General features: G+C 53.5%; 1 long non-coding RNA gene and 1 other non-coding gene across 5 annotated transcripts in view; both read left to right on the top strand.

Moving 5' to 3' along the window:
• Positions 1–3756: 3756 nt before the first annotated feature.
• The window catches only part of LOC121087778, a 32273-nt gene continuing 26030 nt past the window's right edge, over positions 3757–9999 (top strand). For 3 of the 4 annotated variants that reach the window (XR_005827733.1, XR_005827736.1, XR_005827734.1), the window contains exons 1-2: positions 3757–3798; positions 5997–6096. This is a non-coding gene — a long non-coding RNA (uncharacterized LOC121087778). Of the gene's footprint in view, positions 3799–4799; positions 4880–5996; positions 6097–9999 lie in introns of those variants that run through there. The other variant, XR_005827735.1, reaches the window with a different exon arrangement.
• Positions 6515–6599, top strand: LOC121088136. Its single transcript, XR_005827842.1, has one exon. It is a non-coding gene; the product is annotated as a small nucleolar RNA SNORD45 (small nucleolar RNA).

Genomic DNA, 9999 nt, shown 5'->3' with positions numbered 1-9999 from the left:
TGTGGCAGGATTTTGCTCTGTGATGTGGACTCACTTGCACAAGCTACTTCCTCACTGCAAACGGGGCGATTAGGGCCCCTCTGCCTCTGAGATGCACCCCTTCCCCCAGGCCTGGCTGGGTACCCCTGCTCCAGGCTGGTGCCTCGTGGCCCTACGGCTGAGGTGGGAAGCAGGATCAGGAAAGCAATACACGGAGGAGGCAGAGACTTGCCGGGCCGACCCTGTCTGTGATGCGGTGGATGTCGCTGTCCTGCAGGGCAATGGGTGGGAGTGAGCCATCACCACCCCCCCGCCCCCGCCCCCATCCCCCCCGGGCAGCAGGCAGGGAGCACAGGAGCAAAGGCATCTGGAGGGGCAGGAGAGGAGCAGCAGCAAACTGCTCTCCCTGCCTGAAATCCTGAGGCTGCAGAGCAGGCACAGAGGCTCTGCAGGAGAGTTTTACTGCAGGTCGATGTTTGAGTGCATTCAGGTGAGAGAGTGGCTGGGGAAATGGTAGGTGAAGAACTAATTGCTTAGTAAAAAGGCTGCTCATTCCGTCTGACGTGTGGAATTAAACTCCGTAACTCAGGGTAAGTTATAAAGCGGGTGTGTTTATTGCGGTGCCGGGTGCAAGGGGGGTCGCTCCTAACTTGCACACGTAGTTTTACTCACAATACATGTTTACACAGTGAAGTTGGTTAGTTCTGCCCAAAGTCTACACCTACGAGCTAACTATCAGTTAGTTGCTTTCTCGCTCCAATTTAAAGGTAGAGTTCATTTTAAATTTACTCCCCGTGCTCCCCGGGCGGGGGGATTCACTCTCTTCAGGGGGCCCATTTGAGTAGGAGGTCGGGATCTCCCCCTACCACAGTGATTTTACCCTGGTGTCCTTGAGCCTTACCCCTTCAGCAGCCCGTTTTCTTCCAGCAGCTCGCAGGCCCCTGCCAGAGGCTCTGTATTCACAGGCCGGTGGGGCTCGGCTCCCCCTGCCCTGGCTGCCCCCCGAGGCGCTGAGCGGGCCGAGCCCCAGCCCTTCTCTGCAGGCAGGGAGGCTCCTGCCCGCCTGCCGACGGCTGCCGGCCCCGGGGCGGCTCCTGCCTGCAGCCCGGCTTTCGGGGGGCACCGCGCTGTCTCGCATCAAGTCCCCCCCTTTTCTTTTCCCTTAGCAAATTCTTTTGCTTAAACAATACCATTCTTAGTATGGATTCTGGTAAAATATTTCCCATCTTCTAGCCTTTGTCTTAGCCCTTGTTTCTTCCATTCTTCATAACTGCTATCGTTATTTTTTTTCACATGCACAGAAAGCATCGTAACGTAATACAAATCAATAATTCTAATACAATAATTATGATAACTACAACAAAGGGCTGCTTCAGCCACATAAAATGAGGTAGGCAAGAAGTAAACTTTTCCCAGAGGTCAGAAAATCCAAGGGAAGTGTCATCTAGGGATACTTGATGTAGTATTTTGGGGGTTATCCAATTTTGTTGCAAGTCCGTTTCAATACGTTTTTCTTGGTTAACATAGACACAGCAAGTTTGATTAATAACCATACACAATCCTCTTTCTTTTGCTAAAAGTCTCTTCAGACCCATTCAGTTTTGAAGTACTACATTTCTTAATGAAGAAATTTTGTTGGACTCCCTGTACAGCGCCTATGGTGAGTTTTTCCATTTGTTCTATTGTGGCAGAAATATTTATTATTGCTTTTTCTAACTCACCCCTAATGAAGGAAGATGCCATCTCGCAAAACTATGGAATACTGAGGGGCTTTTGGGTCATCAGGGCGTTATTAGTTCCTCATTTAACCAACTTCCATGGGGATCTCAAAACACCCGGTGGAGGACGCGAATGATTAAATATCCTGCCTTGGGGAACTGGTATCCTACCCCAGACTCACCTTGCCGTCAGTTAGGTAGTCTTTTCCTGGCCCTGCCATCTCCACATAACCACCATAATCCTTGATGTAAGCAACTATAGGTCTGATTAGCGAGCATATCTAGATGCACTTTCCCACATTTTGGGGTAATACTATATTTTCCTTTTGTATTAGTTGGTGTTAGAATTGGCGGGCCACATACACTCCAATTCAGAGCAGTATAGTTTAAATTGAGCCATCCTGTCAGTGGAGCATTCATTCCCATCATTCCCTCTAATTATCGTAGAATTTCCTGATTTCTGTACTTCATATCAGGGTCCTGCTGTACTATCTGGAGATTTGTAACAACCAAATCCTTTATGATTAAATGGCCAGCTCCAATTTGCCTGTGATACCATTACACCATAAAATGGAAATTCTGTACTACCTCTGGAAAATGCTGAACATACCCAGCAATCTGCCAGATTCAAAGCATTCGTTACATTATGGGTTAATTGTACAAACAGATTCTGGTCCCAAGAATGAGTTCCTACTGTACAGAACATTGTTAATATACAAACAATCAACGGTCTTTTTGTTGGATCCGAAGCCGCAGAGGTCTGGTAGGTGTTGATTTCCATTGTGACTTAGGGGCTGCCTTCGCTCTGGTGTGGTGGATCCAGGATGCTTGTTCCTTAACTCTGACTGTGGTATGGGATGTAAGCAGTATTTGGAAAGGGCCTTCCCACTTCTGTTCCAGAGGTGAACCTGAAAGAGGTCTGACACATACATAATCTCGTGGCTCCGTGTTATGCACAGGTCCATCAAGACCTGGAGCTCCAGTTCCTAAAACTACGTCTCAAAGCTGTTTCTGCATGCTTCTTCCATAATCAGTAAGTACTTCATTCTCAACTCGGGCTGACGCTCTGCTCCTGTTTGTATAATATAAGGTCTCCTATACAATATCTCAAAAGAGCTTAGCCCTTCTTTAGCTCTGGGCTTGGTTCTAATTCTCAGGTGCATCAGAGGCAATGACTGAGGCCAAGATAAACCAGCCTCCTGTCCAGGTTTTACAATTTGCGGCTTAATTAGGTGGTTCATTTTCCACTTGACCACTTGCTTGTGGATTATATGGGGTGTGTAACTGCCAGTCTATTCCTAAAAATTTAATAACTTGCAGAATGACTTTTTCAATGAAGTGTGGCCCCCAATCTGATGAGATTACTGCTGGAACCCCAAATCTCTGTACTCTTTCTTGTAACAGTACTTTGGTTACTTCTTTAGCTTTGTTGGTTTGGCAAGGGCATGCTTCGGGCCACCCTGAAAAGGCATCCTCAATACCTCCTGCATGACCAGCAGGTATTAGGACACCCCCCTTTTCGGGTCGGTGAGCCTGGATTGAGATGACGGTGCCACCTTGTCCCGCGGCCCCACGGGGATTTCAGGAGTTCACCTGGCTCCCGGCTCCCCCTTCAGCTCAGCTGCCCCCTGCCCCGCACCCGCCCCGCACCCGCCCCAGCCCCTCCGCGCCCCGCTGGGGTCTCCTTCACGTGCCCACATGCCGGGGGCGTCCGTGCCCTGGGGAGCCCGTCCCGGCGCGGGCACGGAGGGGAGCGTCGCAGAGCCCCCCGGAACGGCGAGCGCGGCTCGGGGAACGCCGGCCGAGGCGTCCCGGGGCAGGGGGGGCGCGGGGGCCCCCAGCCCCGCAGCGGGCTCGCTCCCGGGGCTCGCTCCCCGTGCCCCGAGTAACCCCCCGCCGCCCCCCCGGCGCCGGGCGAGGGGCTGCGAGGGAGCCCGGGGGAGGGGTCGGGCCAGGGCCCCTTTCCCCGCGGGGCTCCGGCTGAGGGCCGGGCCGGGGGGACCCCGGGGCGGGCAGCGGGGCGGCTGCCGGCGGCGGCGGGGCCGGGGCGGGGAGCGGAGCGGCCGCTGAGCGCCGCCGGGCCGCGGCCGCGCCGGGGCAGGTGAGCGGGGGCCGGGGCGGCGAGCGGCGGGCGCGGGGGAGAGCGCCGGGGGGCGGCGGGGCCCGGGCCGGGGCGGGGAGCGGGGCCGGAGCCGCGCTGGGGGGCGCGGGGCTGCGCGGGGGGCCGGGGGCTGCGCTGCCGGGGGGCGGCCGCGCTGTGCCGGGAGCGCCGGGCGGTGCCGGCTGCCGGCACTCGGCTGCGGCCGCGCTGCCCGGGCCGTGCCGGGGGCTGGCGGCGCTGCGGGCCGGAGCGGCGGGGCCCGGGCTGCCGGCGCGGCGCGGGGGGCGCTTTGCTGCGGGGGGCGAGCCCGGCGGGGGGGGCCGGGGGCGCAGGGGAGGCGAGCGGACCCTGCGGGGGGGGTGGGGGTGTCTCCTGCCCGCCGGCCGCCTCGGGGGGCGGCACGGGGGGCTCCAGCCGCCCGCGAGCCGGGTGCGGGGAGCCCCGGAGGGTCCGGGGGCTGAGGGGGGGGGGCGGGGAAGCAGGAGGCCGCCCCCCGGGCGCCGGCGCCTCCCCAGCTCGCCAGACCCCCGAGCCTGCCGCGGCCCCGCTCGCCCCGCGCCGCTGCCCCCGCTGCAGCATCGCCCCCGCAGCCGGGCCCCAGCCCCAGGTGCCCCCGGCGCTGCCGTGGCGGCGGCCAGCCGGCCCCCCGCTGCCGCTCGGGAAGGGCCTGCGGCGGGAGCGGCTCCGGGCGGGGCCGAGCGGCGCCGGTCACGGCCCCTCGCGCTTCTGTCCCTCTGCCGGGGGCCGCGCCGCCTCGGGCTGGCGGGGGTTGTCCCTGCCCGGCCTCGCCCCCCGCGGCGCGGGTGCGGGAGGGGAGCGGGGGCACGGCCCGGCTGCGGGCGGGAGCTGGGCCGGCCGGGGAGAGGCGAAGGAGAGGGAACCCGAGGGCGGGCGGGCAGCAGCTGCCTCCTGCTGCGGGCACGGAGGGCCTGGCCCGGCGGGGGGGGGGGGACCAGCCCCGCAGCAGCCGGGTGCCCGCGTGCACAGCGGGGTCCGTGTGTCACCCACCGCCTGGGGCGGCCCCCGGTGCGCGAGGGAGCGACGCGCCGTGTCCGGGAGCCGCGTCTTGCGAGGAAGAGCCGTGAGACACCCGGGGGTTACCGGGGTGGGGGAGCCGAGCGGCCGGCGTTCTGCGGGAGGGAGGCAGGGAGGAGAGGGGGGGGAAAGGCGCGTCTGAGCCGGCACATTTTCGCAGCGGTACCAAAGCGAGAGCTGTGGCGAGTCCTGGTCCGTGGGACCCTGTCTCCCCTCCTGTGTGCCCCAGGCGCCCCCTGCCCCCCCCTCTGCCCCCCCTCCCTTCCCTGTGCCGCTGTGATTTTGTGTGTGTGTGTGTGTGTGGGGTGACCCGGGCTGGACCGAAGCTGCTCTTACCGCTCCCCCTCCTCCGCTGGACAGGGGGGACAGAATATAACAAAAAGCTCACGAGTGGGCACAAGGATGGGGAGGTCACTCCGCCATTACCTCCGTGGGCGAAACAGACTGAACCTGGGGAAATCAGCGCGATTGATTAGCAGTCAAGTCAGAGCAGGAGAATGTGCAGGAAAAGCAAATCTTCAGAACACCTTCCCTCCAGCCCCCATTTCTACGGGGCTTAACTTTACTGCCGATTTCCCTGTCTCCTCCCCGCAGGGGGATGGGGAACGGCAGCTGCGGTCAGTTGATCACACGTTGTTTCTTGTTCTTTCTCCTCCTTTTCCTCCTCCTCCCCAAACCTTGCCATACAAACCCATCGTGTTTTGATTCCCTGTAGCTCTCCATCCTATTCTTCTGTCCTGCTCCCTCTTCCCTTCTGTCTTTCTCTCTCATTCTGCTGCTCCCTTCTCTTTCACTCTCTCTGCTTGTGTCCCACTCCCTCTCCTTCTCCCCTTTTCTTCATCCTCCGCCTCTGTCCTGCAGCCCAGGGCTGGTTTTCCCTTTACATCTCTGTCCTCATCTGTATCCGTCTCTTTTTAGGTTTTCTTCTTCTCTTCCCCCCCCCGCCTTTCCCTAATGTTTCTGGTCTGTTCCCTGACGTTCTTTTCCTCCTTGCACCTGTACGTGCCACTCGGGGTCCAGGGAGTTGTCTGGAGGCGGGGAGCACCTTCAGGAAAGTCTGTGTCCAAAGAGGCACTTACTACTGTGGAATTCCTGACTCCCCCCAGGCATGGGAATCTCCCAAGCCAACACCACAACTGACCTTTTCTTGGTGTTTTTTAAAGGTGATGCCATGAAAGGATGGGGTAAGAAAACCTGATGCCCTAAGCGTGTCATTTCCAGAGAAACATGTTGCTTATACGCCTTCATCTGGGAGGAGGACAGGTGAGTACATTGTGTTGTTTCAGCACAGCTGTGCTTTTATTAAGAGGAATGACCTTCTTTTTCTTGTTAAGAGTTAGGGGTTGCTTTTTCTGAGAATTCTGCCCGTCTGTTCAACAATCGCTGATGTGTTGCGTGCTTTTCCCTCGAGGAAAAGGACCCTGTCTCAGTCTTATTTATTCACCATTGCTCGCTCTGTTGTAGAAAAAATTTCTCACCATAAGGCTCCAGCACTTCCAAACGGCAGCTTGGTGGTCTGCATAATGTATCTGTAGTCCCCTCTCAAGGAATGCGTTAATGGTGTTACGAATTATAAATTCGTAAAAAGTTAAAAAGTAAAAAATGAAAAGCTTCCTGCCGTAGGAAGACAGTGTGTTGGGTTTGAAACCTTTGGGTAGGACAGAAGGAGGTTGCCACCCTGGGTCAGTGGTGAGTGCTGGCATGTATCGTCTGATCTAGAGCTGATGTCTGTCACCACTTTAGCTCTAGAATTACTCTGAGACGCAGGGAACTCCAGTTCCCTTCAGCTGCAGCCTTGGAGGTTTTCCAAGCAGTGGGATGAAATTCCTGTCACAAGCTGTAACCCAGCTTAAGGAGAAGGGGGCACAGTTTGAGTTTTCTTCCACGTAGGCATCTGGGAGGTACAGTTCTGAGCTTGATACTGCTACTAGGAGATGCTTTCAAGTGAACTGAGTGTGGCTCTGGCGACCCAAAGCTGGACAGGGTTGGCAAATGGTGATGTAGAGTTTTGGTGGTAAACTTGACCAGCCTGTCTTAACGAGCAGGCATGTTCTTTGTTTGCAAGCACTGTTTAGTCTCGCCTAGGCATCCCGAAAGTTTGAAGGGCCGTGGTCACATCATCCCTTGGTCACACGCAGTGAACAGTTGCCTGTGCAGAGTTGCTTTTTAAGGAGCATGCTTGGTTATATTTTCTCTGTTTGGCTTTGCATTTGGGAAATAATGTAACAGTTACAGCTCAACTGAAGGAGCACGATACCTGACGTGGCAGAGGAGGAGGTGCGTTTTACTAATTTTTTGGTGTGCATCAGTTTGACCCCAGAATGACATTGTGTCAAAGCTTGTGGCCAGGTTCCGCTGTAGATGTTGACTTGGGGTATGAATGGCTCCAGGTGTGCTTTAGGAGAGCTCTGTTGGTGTAGGTGTGCTGAGCAATTGCTCTGCTGTGTGTGCAGCTGTTCTGGTTTGGCTTGCAGGTGTGAGCATGCAAAAGAAAACTCGCAAGTGTGGTCAGCCTTGCTGTAAAGTCAGAACGGTTTCTACTGCTGAGAGCCTCCTGAACATTTCAGGCTGGCCAAGCGTTGTGCCCCGGTGTTTCTGAAAGTCCACAGCTCTGCAGTTCTCTAGGAGGGTGATGCCAAAACGGCACAGAGTAACTGCTCAGAGATGAATTTTGTCTTTAAGCAGCAAAGGTATTTATTTTGTGCAATGCTGGGGAGCTAGCCGGTTCGCACCAGACAAACTAGCCCCAAAGTTTTCAGTGAAAAGTCAGGTAATTTATACAGTTTTCACGAGAGGTTACAACATCTTTACATACATATTCATTTGATTTCGACATCTAATCATCATATTCATAATAGATGGGGTTTAGGCGGAGCTTGAGGTGGAGTCTTCTAGAATTGTCTTTTGGGGAGACTTTTGGGTGGTCGTTCCGTTCTTTGGCTGGAGCTTGCAAAACCTCCTGACTCATGGCCTTCTCATCTCCTTCAGATGCCCACCTTATCTTTATTTATGACTGCTAGATTGCTCAGAGTACATTTCTCCTGTCTCTTACTTCAGTAGCATCAGCGGAACAGAACAGGCCGTGCCGTCTCTGTTGTATCTCAACATAAACAGAGCATCCCCCAGAGCATGGTACCAAACTCATCCCGAATAAACTTTCAAGACCTTGCTCTGTTTCATTCCCCCTTTTTCTTGGGACTTGGGAAGTCTTTTGTCAAGTTCTGAAGACAAAGGGTTTTGGTAGACATGCATCATTGATCACATTATTTGTGTTCTTCTGACTATGATACTTGGTTTATACCACAGACAGACGTTTAAGAGAGATAGCAGGATCATTCCTTCCAACATGACTTAACATGGGATGTATTAAATAGTAGAATACTTGTGTTGCTTTGGGGGAATGGCCTGCAAAGGTGTCCCACCAGTGATGTTCTCCAACTTGTTCTGCATCGGCTAAAGATGGATTTTATATTTTCAGAGTCACGTTTCTCCTGTCGAAGCATGTGTTGGGCCGTTCTGTTTATTTCTTGGACCAGTCTTTCTATGTTGGGGTGTCTAAGCATTGCTTTGAAGAGGCTAATGTTCATGCCTATTTGTAATTTAGGTATATCATGATACAGGGTATAATCAGTTCCAATTAACTGTCTGGTAGTTACAGGAACAACATAATCAAAGTCACAGCCTACAATTCTGGTAAAATTACACATACAAAATTTAGTACCATTTGCCATTTCATGACAATTATCGATACTCTTGTTACCAGAAGAAGTTGTAACACATGTGCATCCATTTCCTACATAAAATACTTGTGGCTGGGCTTTAATATGTGGAAACATTTCAAAAGCACGCATAGCCTTTTTGATACCTAAACACAGATCTTCATTCTCTATTACTGCGTTTTCACAGATGTATCCCAGATGTTCCCTGGGGATACATACTTCCATGTTCATTGACTGCCACTTGCCTTTGGTCGGACCATAACTTGCCCAAACATTATGGCCTAGGGGTCTGACGGTGACTTTCTGGTGTATGGCTCCTAGTGTCGCAACGGGAAAGATTGCCTGTTCTTTTGCTGCACTAATTGGGAGCACATATGCTTCAGTTTGCTCCTGTTGTGGGTTGTAGGTGAAGTTTACTAGTTGTCACCAAGCCTGGTGATGTTTTTCAAACTGAGTGGTGAGGCTGGTTTTGCCTATTAATTCCCTTATTTCTTGAGATAGTATTCCTGATGTTCCTTCCCTTAACATTCCTGCGGCTACGGATTGTACCCACTGCTGAGTATTGGACAGCAAGTGCAACCTTTTTTGCTAATGCGCCCAGTCTGATGAGATTACTGCTGGAACCCCAAATCATGGTACTATTTCTTATAATAGTGCTTTGGTTACTACTTTAGCTTTATTGGTTCAGCAAGGGTGTGTTTCTGGCCACCCTAAAAAGGCATTCGTCATGACCAGCAGGTATCAAGACCCCCCTTTTCTTGGGAGTTCTGAGAAATCAGTTTGTCACTGTTGCCCTGGATAATTTTCTTCTCCAATTGTCCCCATTTGATTCATGTTCTCCCTACAATTTTGTCAGTCTAAATATTTATACTATGAGTCAGTGCCCCAATGGGTCTTGTGATGTTCTTCCTTCCTGGGTGACCCTCTTATAACAGCAGGGGCCATTCCTCACATCAAGGTCTGGCATGGCACATGTTCCCACCACTCGGTACCTACTGGGTTGCAGCCAACAGCAGAATTCAAGATTCTTCTTGGTGGCAAACACAGAGGCCAACCCAGTCTTGCCCTTGACTACGGTAGGAGGCACCTGACCAACCTTATTCCTTGTACTTTGTTGTCAATGCAGAGTTTCATCTGCGCATCCCATAACAAGTCGCTGCCGTGGCAAAACACACAGATTTACATTGGTAGTAGAACTACTACAGAGTGCGTTTTTATTTCAGTTTTTGTGCCAATATCCCCCACAGCCCTGCTGACCAAGGGATACTGTTTTGCCCGAACTGGGCAGGCCCCCCTTTTCATTTCTGCTGTAACAGGTAAAGCATTTTTCGCCTTACCTGGAATTTACTCCCGGATATACCTGGTTAAAGATTTTGGTGAAATGGCATTCTGATTTTTTTTTCTTAATTTGTACTTCAGAGGTTTCACAATGCTTTTTCCTGGCGGC

Source organism: Falco naumanni, chromosome 4 (assembly GCF_017639655.2).
Source record: "Falco naumanni isolate bFalNau1 chromosome 4, bFalNau1.pat, whole genome shotgun sequence".
Taxonomy (NCBI): domain Eukaryota; kingdom Metazoa; phylum Chordata; class Aves; order Falconiformes; family Falconidae; genus Falco; species Falco naumanni.
The sequence above is the reverse complement of the archived record's forward strand: the minus strand, read 5'-3'. Positions and strand labels throughout refer to the sequence as shown.